Source organism: Aedes albopictus, chromosome 2 (genome assembly GCF_035046485.1).
Source record: "Aedes albopictus strain Foshan chromosome 2, AalbF5, whole genome shotgun sequence".
In the NCBI taxonomy this organism is placed as follows: domain Eukaryota; kingdom Metazoa; phylum Arthropoda; class Insecta; order Diptera; family Culicidae; genus Aedes; species Aedes albopictus.
Window position 1 is genome coordinate 428,090,993 of NC_085137.1, and position 18,476 is coordinate 428,109,468.

Below are 18,476 nucleotides of genomic sequence, written 5' to 3' on the forward strand. Positions count from 1 at the left end.
ACAGATATCGAACATCTACTGCATTACAGTTTGTGTTCGATAAGTGCAATATGTTTACGTTTCAACTATCGAATGCTGTCGGACAATTTCTACAACTGACACATTTAGAGAGTTGTTAGTTGCTGTTGAATGCTGTAGCAACCTTTTGTTATGCAGATAAAACTCCCTCGAGGGAAGATATCAAGGTAGTACAGATCACGGGCGGGTCGCACAAATAGATATGCAATGAGATAAGCGTTGGAATCATCATCGATGTTTGCCGTTTCCATTTTCTATGTGTGCGTTGGCAGCACAGTACCTGCCTTCTCACAAGATGGGGAAGGAAAAACTATGCTAATTATGCTAATGAGTCGTATTTACGGAGGAGCTGAGCTAGGTATGTATCAGCCTCACCTCAGTTGTCGTCGTCAAATTCGTTGTTGTCGCTTCTGTTTGTTTATGTTAGCTCTGGGAAATTGCACCTTTGAGAGATGGAAATCGCATGAGAAATGCAAATGCCCACATAGGCCTCAATAGTTAGTCGTCATAATAGGGCAATTAGCACGAGCTCGCCGTGGTTATCTAGGCGATGACAATTGAGGCTTGAATGCAGAGAATGAGAATACGATGCATAATGTGTCCATACAGTTTCCGAGAATGCTCATAATGCTAATTTTAACATAACTCATTACGTAACGCTGAAGGTTGAATGTCTGTCTTTAAGCAGCGCTAGTAAAGAAAATCGTACACATCGTAGTTACTCCGTGATCGATCAGAAGAATCGATGTTGCACAGAGAACTACAATTGACGTTCGCTAGGTGCAAACGCTTTAACTGCAATGCTTTTCAACAAGTCCGCTAACTGCAACGATTTTCCAGTTATCGCACCGCTATCCGTTAAAAGCAAATGTCAACAGCGATGCGATGTTTTTCGGATGCACTTTTGCTCCAGTGCGATGTTTTCTGAATGCACATTGGCTGCATTGTGCAGCGACTGACAGTTCTTTGACGTCTGTCAATTGTTGAAGTTATCGAATTTCATTCGGTAAGTGAAACGTAAACATGTTGCAGTTATCGAACGTCTACTGTACTGACACGTCAAAAAAAGTAAGATTATCTGAAATTTCTTTCAAAAAGCATCATAGCATTTGTATTGTTTCAAATTTTACCGATTATGTCGTTGTAGCGTAGCCAATTTCTAAAAACGATCTCTCATCCGGATGCCATGTAAGTTAAACGGAATGACATGTACAAAATTTAATTACATTCAATATTAACGCGCCGTTCAACAATCACAATAATCCTCTTTGGAACGCAAGCCAAGAATCAAGAGAAAGGGAACGCGAGGGGATTCGGACGTATACCATACCAATTACAAAACCAAACTCCCATTTCCAACGGATGATTTGCCAATATTGGCTCGTTTGAGCCATTTCAACATCGCCACATTGAATGAAAGAACAAACGTTAAAGGGAAATTTTCCAAAAGCCTATCAAAAATCTAACAAATTGGATTAAATTTGTGAAACGCGCGAATGGGAGAGTTGGCCGTAGCTACCCGTTTTTGTTGCCAAAATAGCCTCAGGGAATGCGTGAAATTAATGATTTAGCCAATAACGTGCAGACATCAATAGTAGTATGTAGAGGTAGCACAGGCTAAAATTTGTCGAATCATCGTCCATCACTTCATTCTGATGGGAAAAGCCATGAGGCGGTGCGGTTTAGGGGAAAGCAGTTAGTTATGGTACATCGAATTCCACCAGATAAGCGAAAGTTGCATAAAAGAAACAATTCTGATACAGTAGACGTTCGCTCGGTGCAAACGTTTTAACTGCAATGCTTTTTAACTGAAAGTCCGCTAAGTGCAACAATTTGGCAGTTATAGCACCGTTATCCTTCAAAACTTCAAAACGAAATATTAACAGCCATACGATGTTCGCATGCACTTTAGTTACAGTGCGATGTTTTCCGAATGCACATTGGCTGCATTCTGCAGTATCTGACAGTTCTTTGGTGTCTGACAGTTGTTGCAGTTAGCGAATTTCATTCACTAAGTGAAACGTAAACATGTTGCAGTAACCGAACGTCTACTGTACTGTGCATCCCCGTCGGTTTGACTGCCCACTAATTTACACTTCTTTTAAACTAAAAATGACCAAACGTCATTATGTGCATGGAACATGGATAAACAGAATGCAGAATCAAAACAAATGACCAAATATCTAAGGTTACGTTTTGCTCATGCTCGCAGGGTTACTATAAATACTAACATAAAATGAATACCGTTCGTTTGAATGATGTATCTTTCGAATTAACGAGGGCACACACTAGTAGAAAAAAAATCTGTTTCTGATTTACAATCTATCTTTCTCAGAACTTATTGCACGACAACTCACCCTACCGCTTAGCAGAGGGATCATTACGTGTGATACAGCTACACACTTTGTGATCCGATCAAATCAAGCTAGAAACGCACAATCCCGCAACGTCATCCAATCTAGCAGCAACAGCAGTCAGCGACAGATGTTAATCTGACATTTTGATTTCTCTGATGTGACAGAATGTTTGCCTATGGCGACGTGCCCAAATAAATCAGAAGATTACCATCAGTTCTACTTATCTAACGATAACGATTTGACTTTGATGTAAATCACAGTCAGGAGCAATGGTTGCACCAGGGGATCTCATGCATTCCAGAATACAGTAGACGTTCGATAAGTGCAACATGTTTACGTTTCACTTACCGAATGAAATTTGGTAACTGGAATAACCAACAGACGTCAAAGAACTGTCATTTGCTGCAGACTGCAGCCAATGTGCATTCGGAAAACATCGCATTGCAGCAATACTGCATGCGAAAAACGGCGCACCGCTATTGATAATTCATTTTCACGGATAGCGGTTTTTCGAATGCACGTTCGCTGCATTCTGCAGCAACTGACAGCTCTTTGACGCCTGTCCGTTGTTGCAGTTTTCGAATATCATTCGGTATGTGAAACGTAAACATGTTGTAGTTATCGAACGTCTACTGTATCGTGATCTTTTTTCGCATCTATAGTTTGACGTTCTATAACTGCAACAACTGATAGACATCAAAGAACTGTCACTTGCTGCAGAATGCTACCAATGTGCATTCGGAAAGCATCACATTGTAACAAAAGTGCAAGCAAATAAACATCGCAACGCTGTTGACATTTAATTTTGACGAATAGCGGTGCGATAACTGCAAAATTGTTGCACTTAGCGGACTTGCAGTTAAAGCGTTTGCACCGCGCGAGCGTCTACTGTACTTTGCTGTAATGCGATGTTCTCCAAATCGATATCGACTTCTTTCTACAACAACTGACAGTTCTTTATACTCTACCAATCGTAAGCATGTTGCAGTTAAAGCGTTTGCACCGAGCGAACGGCTTCTGCATATTCTAACTCAAATAGGCTCCTAAAGGCCTATCTCAATTTCGGCATAATTCGATCAAGCATTGATTAAAACGAAATGTTTACTCATTTTTTAAGTATTCCTATTAGGTAAAGCCCATAAAATATATTTTCAAAAATTTAAAGAATTTTTGCAACACTCCTTGTTTAGCACTCAATTTTGGGTAAACTTTGTTTAACGTGTATGTCAAACAGGAACATTAGTTGTCAAAAGTGAGCCAATGTGATGTATTTTGCAACCCGCCGTTTCACTTTCGTTACGTCAAGGTTGACCTCGAATGTCAAACAAGACCTGCTCATCATTATTTTATTTTCGAGTTTATTAACTACTAGCTGTCCCGGCAAACTTTGTCTTGCCATCTTGTGGTAGTTTGACAACTGTTGAGCTCAAAATAGCACCACACTCTAGATTGATTTCATTTCGGTCGTGTTGATTTCCTTCCCAGCTCATAGAAAATCAGTTCTTTTTCAATTTTGTTACTTTTCTAGTTGATTTTCGTAAATTTTTGCACATATAAACACAGCCACCATGAAAACGAATCTAACCATGCAAGATTTATTCTGATCGGCCCACGCGTTCCTGAGTTTTGTTGCCTCAAAGGGACTAAAAACTCATTTTTATATATATAGATTATGTCACTGTTTAAGTTCGGGAAAAATACCATTGAGATCAGAAAACCATGCTTCTTTGTGTTATGTAGCAAAACCGGGAAAATATTTTTCATTTTAGGACCCTATTGGGCGAAATTTGCTGCATTTTGAGTTACACTGACGCCATCTTTTTTGGATTTCGGAGATCACAGCGCTGATTGAAGCTGTATCGCGTTGGGCGACATTGACCTCTACCATTGCTAGTACTTATTCAAATGAAGGAAAAAAAGCACTCACCGGCAGGCTAGACAGACGAAGGGGTTCTCCAATCGCCGAATCCCCGAAGGTAAATTATTCAAATCGGTTACGAACTGACTCGATTCATCCGAGCCAACAAGCGACAAAGAAGGCAGCGACTGCCAGGAAAAGACCTATAACAGCAGACCTCTGAGCTTCAATCGGACGAAAGCTGTCACAACAAAGTAAGCCCGGCAAATGGCTTCCCAAATTGAATACAAACAAAGCGACATGAATAAAATAGAGGATTTATCTACACGGGCGACCAGTCACCATAGCTATGACAGAGAAATGGAAAATGTGTGTATTTGCATTACTTCTCGTTTTGGGCATAAATGTATTGATATTTCCTAAAAACGATGCGCCACTAAGCACAAGTAAGGGCAGACACGAAACAGATCGGCCCACTGGTTTGTTCCGTTTGTTCGGGAGAAAATGTCACATCGAACTTGTGTATTTCTTGGATCTCGCGCAGGGGTGGGCTGCTTAGGACAGTAGCAGCAGCCCTGATGTCTAGGGTTGCCATTGAAGCTTCTTCTACTATTGTTCTATTGTTGGTTCTATTTTCCATCTTTGTTATTGTTGACTAGTTCTATGTTTCAACACTTATTCGATATCATTTGTTTTCTATAATTTGTCAATTATTTTCTATTTATCGATTGGTCAATGGTAACCCCATCGTCGTCAGTTCCGCGCCAATCGTGAACAGGCGTGAATAATGATAATTTATTTTATCGCTTAATAAACTTGTAATTCAATCTCCGAATAATCCCAAATAGAGCTGCCCGCGTGTCTGTTTTATGTGTGTGAAATAGTGTGCGGGCGACGGTCCAATTCACTATTTTAATAATCAAATTTATGTTAGTACGCGCGGTTGTCGTTTTGTCGCTCGACGGCGCGGAACTTCCCATATGAGTGGAGCACCGCCGCGCCGGGTCATTGACTGTCAACAGTTTGTGAAGTGACCATAAATTTTGCGATGGCCTCCTGGCTCCAGTCAGTGACTGTTGCGTTGCGGCGGTTGGTCGGGTCTTCCCCGGCGGTATACCCTATAGGGCCTTGCTTGCTGTGTGGCTTTGGGTTGGAAAGTGAAAATAATTTAGAACAACTTTTTGGATGCCTGCAATGCAATGCGAGGAAGTTGTGGTAAATGTACGTTTCTAGTAGTAAACTATTATGTTGGAAAATTACCATAGTACTGTAATCCAGGGTAACATTGATCAAAATTTCCGATATTTCTTGAATAATTCTCTTGTTAAAGCAAACGTTACATGTTTTATGTTTTTAAAACAAGTACTGGCCCTCTATGTATGTATGAGGCAATTCAAAAAGGATTGTGAAACTTAAAAACATGTTAAAATAGGTTTTTTAATCTAATTTGTGATTTCTTTGATTTGGGGTAACATTGATCATCTTAGCGATCGATGTTCGTAGAAGGTGTGAATGTTTTTCAGACTTTGTAAAACCTATGTGATCGCAACGCCACCACAGGTGCAGCGGTGGGTAGCGAGACTATTCCTGTAAAAACAAATACATACAGCCTAAATGAATTAACTACATCGGCTGTTTTCCTACTCTCCGCGTCGACCAATGTGGCGCTAGCTTCTATGCGCGAAAAATCGCTAAAAGTAAATCGCAAAAATATTGTATGGCGAATAGCATCTAGAGGCAAGTTTATTGAAGTGGAATACATTATTCGAAAAAATATTTGATAGTGGTTGTGCACAATGGTGACTACTATTAAGCCTATCAAATATTTTTTTCAGTAAAAGCTTTCTATTTTAACCCTCCTTTGGCATTAGGGTCATTTTTGACCCAAACCATACTCTACGTCAGCGAGCTGCTGCCAACGTAACGCAAAAGGAAGGTTAAGTACAGTAGACGTTCGATAACTGCAACATGTTTACGTTTCACTTAGCGAATGAAATTCGATAACTGCAACAACTGACAGACGTCAAAAAACTGTCAGTTGCTGCATAATGCAGCCAATTTGCATACGGAAAACATCGCACTGCAACAAAAGTGCATGCGAAAAACATCGCATCGCTATTGACATTTCGTTTTGACGGATAGCGGTGCGATAACTGCAAAATTGTTGCACTTAGTGGACTTGCAGTTAAAAAGCATTGCAGTTAAAGCGTTTGCACCGAGCGAACGTCTACTGTAATTCAAGTTTAGATGCTTTTTAGCATACAAAACAAAATGGATTTACTCCTGCTGATCAAATGTGGGTGTACGCAAAGCGGGTAGTCCATTGAGAACTTCCGTAGAATGGGTTCTGATCGGACTATTTTTTTTATGGTCAGAGTCTTCGCTAAGTAAAAAGTTGCAAATTTAAGAAATGCAGCGCAACATCGTATGATTTTTAATGGTCCAATCAGAGCAGGACACGTTAGGAAATGCTTCGGTTCTGATCAAACGAACTGGGAAATATTGGTCTCAAATATCACCTGATGTGGGCAAGTTTTTATTACTGAAAGATCTGTGCAAGAGTTAACATCGCCGAAAACAGTGTGCCAATCATTTGAGGTGTATGAAGCGAAGAAGTTCTAGTGGCTAAATCAGAGCAATTATTGTAAGGCTTTTCTAAAAACGATAATACTAGTTTATAAATTAATGAAACTTAAATTCTCCTAGTTTCACAACTATATTGTGCCTTCAAGGAAAACGTGTACACGTGAAGAGAAACTTTGTAAAACTCAAAGTGAGTTCAATGATTCTAGCCCATTCCTGAAGCTAATGTGAAATAATTTATTAAAATAGAAGACGCTACAAGCGACAGGGTTATCATCCCGAACCATTAAATCCCAGCCTTATAGGCTATTCAAAGGTATGTATCGTCGTTTGTGTCTCAAATGTGTATTACTTCGCCTGTAGAACCTTCAGGCGAAGGTTTTTTCATTCGGTTTCGTCTGGTCACCTACCCGCTATAGTTTCTTTATGCCTAGACCGGCGTATGACACGTGGAGCTTCGAGTGGCTCCTTGGGGACGACCAAGTCGCAGTCAAGCCCACGTGCAGATTTCTGACGACAAACGCGAATGGTAATTAAGGCCGCAGTAACCAAGAAACTTCGGTTTCATATTCAACGGATCGTGAACAAAGATCAGAAAACGTGCACGTTTAGGGAATCAGGACGAATCTAGCAGAATTAGTCCTATCCAACAAGTTAGACTGCTTTACCACTCTTTACTGGGTCGATCCATATTAGGCTTTAGTTCCCATCAGGTTTTTTTTCGGTTTTGTCTCGTTTGGGTTTTGCTATTGACTTCCCAGACAACCAGGAGTCGCATAAGAAACCACGTTGTACATCGTATAAAGTACTATTTTAAGTCACTATCGCATATATGTACGGCTGACTGTCAAATTTCATCGCATATGATGTTATTCTTTGAACTTATTACGATGTATCAGTTAAAGTCATATAAGGATACAAATAAACTTTTATAAGGTAAGAGCACATCGTATTAGATGATGTTCTGATGTTTTATTGCGATGAACTTTATTTACTCGCAAAAGTGTGCGAGCGAACTCGCAAAGGGGGTCGGTAACGGATTACCCACTACTTTCCACCATTTCCGCCATTTGCAATCTACCAACTGTTTCAACTTTATATCACAATGATCCCTTATTATATAATAAATTGGTGTTGCTAAGCTCAATGGCTCCCAGGCTGAGGTTAGGGGCTGTCCATTTATTACGTAAGGGAATTTTCACGATTTTTCGACAACTGCGTGAGGACAAAGTGAAAATGTTAGTACAGTAGTGTTTCGAAATTCAGAGGTTTCGAGTTTGTGTTAAAATGTCATGCAAATCTTCCAAGAACCGATAGTGTTGAAGGAAGTGCAAGTATTTTCAGATTGAGCAGCTTAACTTACTTAACTTACGTTCAGTCTTTAGTACTAAGAGTTTAATATGGGGAAGTTTCTGAAGTGATGTGTGTGAGTTGCGTGTAAACTTTTGCGCTGGCAGTTTATGCCAGGTTAGCGAGATCGAATAAGTTTTCTGAAAGTTATAGAACTTAATACCGATGGTTAAGTAATTAAAACGGACGGTTGTGTCACAGCTAGCACAGTAAGAACTTTGTTTGCATACGAGCAATTGGTAAATTTTACCACCTACATCAACCTCATCATCTCAAAATTGATTTCCCCCCACCATGTAGGGTGGAATAAAATCACTTTTGGGTGCTTTGCGTCCACCGAATATTTGAATCAAGCATTTTAAAAGTACAGTGGTTTTTCGGTTTTATCACGCTCAAAAAATTTTTTACCGTGATATAAACGAAACCGTGAATTTGGCGAAACGAGAAATAAATGTAAATTTTTTATCCAAAATTGTTCAGCTGCAAAATATATAAGCCGTAGCTTATATTTATTGACTGTTTTGGTGGACTGGACAATGCTATATTGATTTTATATTGATTTCGGAATGTTTTAAAACAAGTGTGATAAAAACGAAATAAAAATCGTGATAAAATCGAACAGAAAACCGTGAATTTGGGCGAGTAGTGATTAAAACGACTAGTGATAAAACCGAAACGCCACTGTAATTGGTGGCGAGAGGAAGAGCAGAGTAAGGCATCTGTTCGTCTGTATCTGGTTTTTTAGTACCCCACTCATTTCGTTTTCTCATTTGTAACCAGTTAGTGTACCATCGATTCGTATCTTATCGCAAAGAAGGCTTGTATCCTTATCAGTAGATGCAGGTGGAACGAATTCTTTCGACTTTCTAACATATTTTTCCCAATCTGAAGGTAATACAGTAGACGTTCGTAAGGAGCAAATGATTAAATTTCAATGCTTTTTAACCCTAGTAAGATATTGGGGTTAATATGATCCCAGGCACGCTAAACGTGTACTATGCCAGCATAGTGTACCTTGCCTAACATCCTAGAGGAGGTGTAACTGAAAGTCTGCCAAGTGCAAAAACCTTTAACTGTGATGTGATATTTTCCGCATGCACTTTTGCACCAATGCGATGTTTTCCATATTCATATTGGCTCCACTATGCAGTAAACTAGTAAAGAACAGTTCTTTCTCTATCAGTGGTTGCAGTTATCGAATTACATACGATAACATATGAATTAATTGACAAAATTGGTTTCTAACTCGTATACACTGCATTACTAGAATTATATAGCTGTAGAAAGGTATTACATATCTAAGCTTGTGAAAACAATGAATATATTGACTAAATAGAATGAATATTTAATAATTGCAACCAGTGTTGTGTAACTCATAGATGTTCACAATCACTGACAAATGCCCTCCAAAGAACGGCTCTGTATTGAACTTACAAAAAGGCACACTTATCTGTGCTCATTATCATCTGGTGATGCACTTGACTTGCAAAATATATCTGAAAAATAACACCACAGATCAATAGACGTAACACTTGTACCTTCTTGAAATTACGCACGAGTTTAAGGACAGACTTGTTAGAATCCCAAAATGGCCGAATTCGGCGCCTACTCACGATTTGGAGGTCACAAATCTCTTCGTAAACAAAACCAGCGCACCTGAGTTTCTTATTTTAAGTTTATTACAAGTGAGCAAGATCAGAATAACAAAATGCATTGTTGTTTGAAGCTTGCTTCTTTAGATTTGTGCGTCTGAAGTTCTCATGCACTGTTGAAGCGGAATGTCAATACGTTTGTCCTTAAGATTGGTTGATCACCCATATTTGCTACTCCAATATCGACAGATCAACTTCTCTCAAGAAACGATTGTGAAATAGCTGATTGAAACAGGCATCTTCAATGTTCAAGAATACGACAATAATTCTATTCATAAGCGACAAGGGCACCTAGCCCATCAAATTGATAGTCTATGTGAGGAAAGGCAAGAAAGTGATGAAGCGTCAGCACTAGCTCATGCGGGTGTCAACGTTTTTGGGAAGGGGATGTTTTACAGAGGTTCACTTTGGTGTATAGGTTGCCGTATGGTACTGTGAAGATGCGACGATAGATTTATTATACGATCGAGCTTTTCAGCTCGATACCGATTCTAGCGATGACTATGAACAATATAAATGAGTTGTATTAGAGATGATGGTGTAAGTACAGTAGACGTTCGATAACTGGAACATGATTACGTTTCACTTACCGAATGAAATTCGATCACTGCAACAACAGACAGACGTCAAAGAACTGTCAGTCGCTGCAGAATGCAGCCAATGTGCATTCAGAAATCATCGCACTGCAATAAAAGTGCATGCGAAAAACATCGCATCCCTGTTGATATTTGATGTTGACGGATAGCGGTGCGATAACTGCAAAATTGTTGCACTTAGCAGACTTGCACTTAAAAAGCATTTCAGTTAAACCGTTTGCACCGAGCGAACGTCTACTGTAGAAAAAGACACAGTGTTGAAAGAAAGGAACATTCCAAGGATTGAACATAGGACTTCAACATACATAACAGAAGTGGTATCCACTAGACCACCAAGCCCGACCAAGTAAGATTCATAAAATTGTAGTGAAAATAACATCACTTTAAATCACCGTTAAATGCTTTTTGGAGATTAAAAATGAATCTTTTACAGTACAACGTTTGTTTGTATGTGAGAATGTCCTCAAAGAGAACAGTCAAGGCTTTATTGTGTGTGCTAAATAACAAACCATACTCGAGAGAGGTGCGTTCAGGTAATCGCATTTTGGGGTTTCTGAACTGCGACAATGAATTTTGCACACTCGAGAGCCAAACAGCTGATTCAGAGTGTTTGTAACCTTCAGCTGAAATAGCGCTGGGTTTGTCCCGCCGATTAGCTCTGGTTGTTGTTTGTTCGCTGCTTGCTCGAAGCCGGCCAATATTATAATCAAACATAACCCTGAGAGCTGCGAGGCAGATCAAAGTAGAAGAAGCTGAAAAAACTCACCGGCAATGGACAACCGAATTTCTTCCATTTATGGACAGCGGTGTCGATTGGCTGCTGGCACAGCAGCAGCAGCAGCCATAGTCAGTGAACGGCGTGGTGCGGCAAGTGCTAAAAGGCATTCCAAACACAGCAGCCAGCGGCGGCGCGGCGATTTACCAAGCAGAGCATGCTAAATATACAGGTTCTGTCGGTAATGCTTACCTACTTGCTTATGCGCCTTCTGAATATACGCGCAAATTTTGCCGAGTTCATACCTGTACCTTAGTATCACAACAACCAAAGCCATTGATCATGGCTTATTTTGTTCCCATCGGCTTCCGGTTGTGAGTATGAAGGTATTTCTCGACTGCTATTTCAAATTGACGAAAGTACGAAAGTTAAGCAAGCTTTTCCAAGTTTCTATGGAATTTTAAATGCTATGTTTTCTGTATTACTGTAATTTTATTAATTTTGATATTTTTTGTTTTCAGCATTTTTATTTTTGTTTTTTTAATTCTTCCGTCCGTTCCAAAGATAACTCAAGATCTTTCGGATCAATCCTGGAATGCCTTCTGCGATGTTGCTTTGCACTCTCGAACATCGCCACATGGATGCAGAGCACTACAGGTAGAGTATATCAACTTGCAAATCCGTTTCGGGGGGTTATTAAACGGTTGTTTGGTCGTTTCAGGGTAGGGTTACCATATTGTGCATACATGAAAAGAGTACATCTAGAAATTCAGATAAAAGAGTACAAAAGAGTACAGTTACAGTACCGTCTACCCCCGTTGGTTTGAACGACACCTCATGCAAATCAACGGGGTTCATTTTTTAATTTGAACTTCTAGTAACCCTGTGAGCATCGAAAAACACACCGATGGTAACCCTTTTTGCTGTTTTGTTTTGATTCTGCGTTCCATTTCACTCCGTTCCATGAGCTAAATGACGTTTGAACCATGTTCAGTTTGAACGATGTGCAGATTAGAGGGGGTCAAATTAAAAAGTGTTCAGATTAGATGAGGTCAAACCAACGGGGGTAGACGGTAATCGAGTGAATATTGATTTTCTTTCGAACTTGTTTTTTAAATTCTGTAAAGCATACATGTGACCTAAAGGTAGGCAACGAATTGAAAAATAAAGTTTTGTCCACTAACTACATTACTGGCTAGTGTCTACAGCGGTTCCTAACCTCACATTTATTTTCAGTATTCAGTAATAGTTCGCATATTGACCAATCCTAATTTTTGTGTTTCAGTGAATGTTTTTCAAATCTCTTTGCTAAGAATTATTGGAAACTGTATTTTTTTTGTTTTCTCGTAGATGGATTTCTTGCGATAGTTTCAAAAAAAAAAATTAAAGGGCTCAATATTTGAAAACAGTTAAAAAAATAAACTATTTTTAAAAGATCACTTTTTATTGAGAAAGAGATACTCTCTTTATAGACCTAATCAGAAGACGTTTAAAATCAACTGATGTAAAAGGCCCCCAACTTTGACAGTTCTCCTATGAACATGACAGTTCTGTGTTTGCCTTTATTGTTCTGCAGTTGTGTAAACAGTAGCATACACGGACTTGTAAAAGAAAAAGGCCTATTGTTCATCCTCTCTTCCGATTATTACGCGTCAAAATTAAGTTTTAAACCATTTTTGCAAAACAGATCATTAGACGGCCGTTTCCAAAACATTTTTCAGCAAAGAGTAATTCAAAATCTGAATGACTTAAGCTGTTAGTACACAGGGTCAAATATTTGTCCGAAAAGAAACCAATGCTCAAAAATCTTGTTTGACTCGATCTTATTTTCACTAGTGTCAAACTGAGAGAGAGGAGACAGCTCACTGACGGCGCCTAGAGTGACTGGAAGGGAGAGTGGCGTCATGTTCCAATTTTGACAGGTCTTCTGCTCGTTTGGAACGCGTGTTTGTATGGATTTGACAGCAATTTAACACATGATCTTTGTTCCAATTTTGACATTGACGCCACTCTAAGTTAAAGGCACTCTAACGGCGCCGATGTTTACATTTCTCTTCTTACTTCTTTTTACAATTTTTTGCGCCGCACAATGGTTTGAAAATTTATTATTGGTCAAAACTGTTTTGCATATTGAATTTGCTGCGACAGAGCATGGAAAGTAAACGGATTCGTTGCGCTGGTTGAGGAAAACTGACCATCATCATTTTATATTCTTTAATTCTAACAAATGGAGCAAAATTTTAATAGGATACTTTGGATATTTGGCCACTCCACACCACCAATGTGCGATGTTCAGCTCGGTTCGCCGTGACAGTTTGTGACAGGTCCTGCTTGACATTAAGTAGCACGCAATCGAAGCCAGCTGTCTCCTCTCTCTCAGGTGTCAAACTGATGTTGTTTCTTGAGTTCTTTACTTGTCAAATATTTGAACCTATGTACTTCAGGCCTTAGTGTGATTTCGATGGAAGAAAAAAAAACAAGGATTGCATTTCTTATGAAGATAAGACCTATACAAATGTTTGGGTAAATGGAATTGAATAGAGTTGAGTAGGTGGTAACGGATTCTAAATTGCAGTATATTGTTTTTTACCACTTGTAAGGTTATTTCATTATAATTTTTTACTAGAAAATGTGTTTTTGTTAAAAAGAGTACAATTGGGGTCATTTTACCAAAAAGAATAGTACGCCCAATTTTCAGCTGAAAAAGAGTACATGTACTCTAAAAAGAGTACGTCTGGCAACCCTATTTCAGGGTCTCACACGTACCTCTACAGACAACGCGACGGACGGTTGGGTCGCTGTTGTTCGGCAAGTTCGAAAATGAATCATACAAGGAGATGGATCACACACTGCCACAGAACGGCAGCGTAGGGCCAGGGTAAAAAGGAATTAGCAAAAATAAGACCGTGTCGAAGGCATGGTAGGTATTTATGCTGTGCACGTAAGCCAATATTTATAATTAGAGTGATGAATCAGTACTTTCCAGAAATGAACAGTTCCCGCTCTTTTTATGATTCACCGTAGAGGTCAACAAAACATGTTTGACGAAAAGGCGCGTTGTTGGACGAACAGAATGACTTCTTTCGTCACGCGCTCGTTCATACCTACATTGTTGTAACCGAACCCCATCCGTTCTATATCTACAGTTCTGATAACGATACGGGAATAAGGTTGTGTAAATTGTACCTACCCGACTAGGCTCAGGTAGACTCACTGCTAGCGATAACGCAAGCAGCAACTGTTGTCATCCATGCAAGCGAAAGATAACGGCTATCTATCTCGACTTTTTGCCGCACTCCTCGTTAGTTACAGTGTGCTGCAATCCAGTTTCTCGCGTGGATTGGTCCGGTGTCCTGGTTGTTGGGTGTTGACCGAGTTACGCCCGTCCTCGTCCCGTATGTAGGGCGATTCCCCGTTAATAGCTGACAATTACATGTATCGAACGTACGTACACTACTTATCGTTTGCTTCCGAAGAGCAAAATCAACATCAATCAACGGTAACAGCTTTGTTGGTTTTAGATAAATAGAACAGTTCTCAGAAACATTTTTCATAGCAATATTGACTGAAAACAAAATGTGTTCATTTTTGGAATTGTAGAAGGAATGATTAGTAGGGCTGTATGCTTCCATGGACACTGTCAATTCTAGAAAATATGAAAAAGGTAATGACGTCGTCATTTCACGGATAGGTTAGGTAGCCAAAGCAAATAAATTTAGAACATGGTTTTCTGGCGAAATTTTTAATAGGGTATGTATGCCATCAGTAAGTCGAAGTCGAAAACCGCGGCCCAACATCAAGCAGCTGTGTAACCTAGAATGGGCCCAAGACTACGCGCAGCAGTTAGCAGTGGCCCTACAAACGGAAGAGCAGCTTGGCGCAGCTACACTTGAAGATGGATGGAGGGACATGCGATCCGCCAAAGGTAGGTATATCCCTTTCGTGACGGAGCGCAAAAAAGTGAAATCTTCATACAAATTGCTCAACTTTGGCTCTCCAGAACTCTTAGATTTCCCAAAAAAGTTATTATTATTTTTCCTCATTTGAAAGAACTACTCTTTATCTTTTGATTTCTAGCGTTGACTACGTAGATAAATCGGAAATAAATAATATGCGACAGATAAAACTTTTTCATGTTTTACCGTTTTTGCCCACTTTTTGTTAACCTTGTTGTGGTAAATTTTACAGGCAACGTAAACAAAACAATTGTGTTGGTTCGTCACGAAAGGGATATGTAGTACCTCGGCTGCAGCACTAGGTTTCGCGACTCCGAATCACAGAAACGACTGGTACGACGGCGAATGTGAACAGTTGAAAAACCAGAAGAATGCAGCATGGGCGAGAATGCTGCAACACCGTACGAGAGCGAATGAGGCACGTTACAAACAGGCGCGGAACAGGCAGAACTCAGTCTTCCGGATGAAGAAGCGCCAGCAGGAAGAACGAGATCGCGAAGTGATGGAAGAGCTGTACCGCGCTAAGGACACACTAAAGTTCTACGAGAAGCTGAACCGCTCGCGCAGAGGCTTCGTGCCACAAGCCGACATGTGCCGAGATAATTACGGGAATATTCTCACGAGCGAGCGTGAGGTGGTCGACAGGTGGCGGCAACATTACGATGAGCACCTCAATGGCGACGTTGCAAGTACCGAAGGTGGCGTGGTAACAGATCTAGGAGTATGTGCACAGGACGAAAGACTTCCGGCCCCTGACCTTCAAGAGATTGAGGATGAGGTTGGCCGGTTGAAAAACAACAAAGCCGCTGGAGCAGATCAACTACCAAACGAGCTACTAAAATACGGTGGAGAAGCACTGGTGAGAGCACTGCACTGGGTCATTGCCAAGATTTGGGAGGAGGAAGTATTACCGGAGGAATGGATGGAAGGTATCGTGTGTCCCATCTACAAAAAGGGCGACAAGTTGGATTGCGGGAACTACCGCGCGATCACACTACTGAGCGCTGCCTACAAGATACTCTCTCAAATTTTATGCCGCCGACTATCACCGATTGCAAGAGAGTTCGTGGGGCAATATCAGGCTGGATTTATGGGTGAACGCGCTACAACGGACCAGATGTTCGCCATCCGCCAGGTGTTGCAGAAATGCCGCGAATACAACGTGCCCACACATCACTTGTTCATCGATTTCAAATCGGCGTATGATACAATCGATCGAGAACAGCTATGGCAGATTATGCACGAATACGGATTCCCGGATAAACTGATACGGTTGATCAAGGCGACGATGGATCGAGTGATGTGCGTAGTTCGAGTATCAGGGACACTCTCGAGTCCCTTCGAATCTCGTAGTAGAGGGCTACGGTCTTTCGTGCTTGCTGTTCAACATTGCTTTAGAGGGTGTAATTAGGAGAGCGGGGATAAACACGAGTGGAACGATTTTCTCGAAGTCCGTTCAGCTGCTGATATTGATATTATTGCTCGTAAATTTGAGACGATGGCGGAAACGTACATCCGATTGAAGAGTGAAGCCAGGCGAATCGGATTAGTCATTAATGTGTCGAAGACAAAGTAAATGATGGCAAAGGGCTCCAGGGAGGAATCTCCGCGCCCGCCACCCCGAATTTCTATCGACGATGATGAAATCGAGGCGGTTGAAGAATTCGTGTACTTGGGCTCACTGGTGACCGCCGACAACGACACCAGCAGAGAAATTCAGAGGCGCATTGTGGCAGGAAGTCGTGCTTACGTTGGACTCCGCAGAACTCTACGATCGAATATAGTTTGCCGTAACACGAAGTTAACTATCTACAAAACGCTAATTAGACCGGTAGTCCTCTATGGGCACGAAACATGGACCCTACGTGCAGAGGACCAACGCGCCCTTGGAGTTTTCGAACGGAAGGTGTTGCGTACCATCTACGGCGGAGTGAGAATGGAGTTGGAGAAGGCAGATGGGACTTGGAGAAGGCGAATGAACCACGAGCTGCATCAGCTGTTAAGAGAACCAACCATCGACCACACCGCGAAAATCGGGAGGTTACGGTGGGCGGGTCACGTCATCAGGATGTCGAATAGTAACCGACGCAAATGGTTCTCGAGAGTCATCCGACCGGTACAAGAAGACGTGATGCGCAGCGTGCTAGATGGGTCGATCAGGTGGAGGACGATCTACGGACCCTACGTAGAGTGCGGAACTGGAGAAACAAAGCCATGGACCGAGTAGAATGGAGACGGCTACTATGTACAGCAGAGGCCACTCAGGCCTTAACCTGACCGGTAAGGTAAGTATGAGTCGTCACGATTCTTCTGTCAAACCTGCCAGAATCGTACAACAGCTTAATCACGGCAATTCTTCATTACACCAACAAAGCTAGCCATGAAAATGTTTGACACTTCTCAGGTCATTTTGACAGACCACACACATGCACGAAAAAGACGGATCATATATTCTACTTTATCGATATTGTTGCCGTCCTTTTAAGAATTGTCAGTCATTTTGAGGTTAGGTTCGTTGGTGTAATAAAGAACGGTGAGCCGCCCAGAGTGCTACCTGACCCTGGAGTACGTCAAGGGAAAGCTGTTGGAGGAATGGAAGTGTCGTGTGGAGAAGCTGTAGAAAGAGTAGGCTTTGCTTTGCGTACCGGGAAGACACCTGCAGCGTCGGTGGTGGCACCAATTGATAAATAAAAAATCACGTGCCATCACTGCCTTACGGAAGAACACATTCAGCGAGAGCGAGAATGTAAAAAGCTAGCCAAGGACCAGAAATAGCTGGACAGGAAATAGCTAGATTCACAACAGAAAGCAGAACGGAATCTGTGGATCCTGGATTCTGAATCGCTGCTAGGAGAACTGGACACGTCGTGCAAGGATAGCATCAGCCTAGCGGAAGGAAACGAGGTTCAAGCTAACGGAATCGTTGAGCCGGTGTGTACCGAAGCTGAAAGATGTGTACCATGTTTCAGCGCTAACTGGTAAGAAAGATCGCCGATGAGGGCTTCACCATGGTGCTCGAGAAGAACTGCTGCAAAATAATGAAGAATGGCGATGTGCTTGTCGTCGGCGAACGGATTAGGGGCGGAATGTATTTCCTCAAGCCCTATTCGGAGCAGTCGATTCTGACAACCGTTAGTCACACGAAGGAATGCATACACCTGTGGCATCGTCGTTTTGGACACCGGATTGCGGATGCCATATCGAAGATCGTGCGTGACCAGTTACGTACTGGTATTCCCCCTCAACGGTGTGATGTACAAATAATCTGCGGTACATTCTGCGAAGGAAAAATGGCCCGTAGTTCGTTCCCGAAGGCATCTAAGAAAAGAAGCAATGCGATAGGTGATTTGGTGCACACTGACTTGTCAGAGCTTCTACAAGTTCCCACTTC

General features: G+C 41.3%; 1 protein-coding gene across 1 annotated transcript in view; it reads right to left on the reverse strand.

The window, feature by feature from the left end:
• LOC109426568 (breast cancer anti-estrogen resistance protein 1) overlaps positions 1-18,476 on the reverse strand; it is a 291,334-nt gene that overhangs the window by 233,119 nt on the left and 39,739 nt on the right. The window lies entirely within an intron of this gene.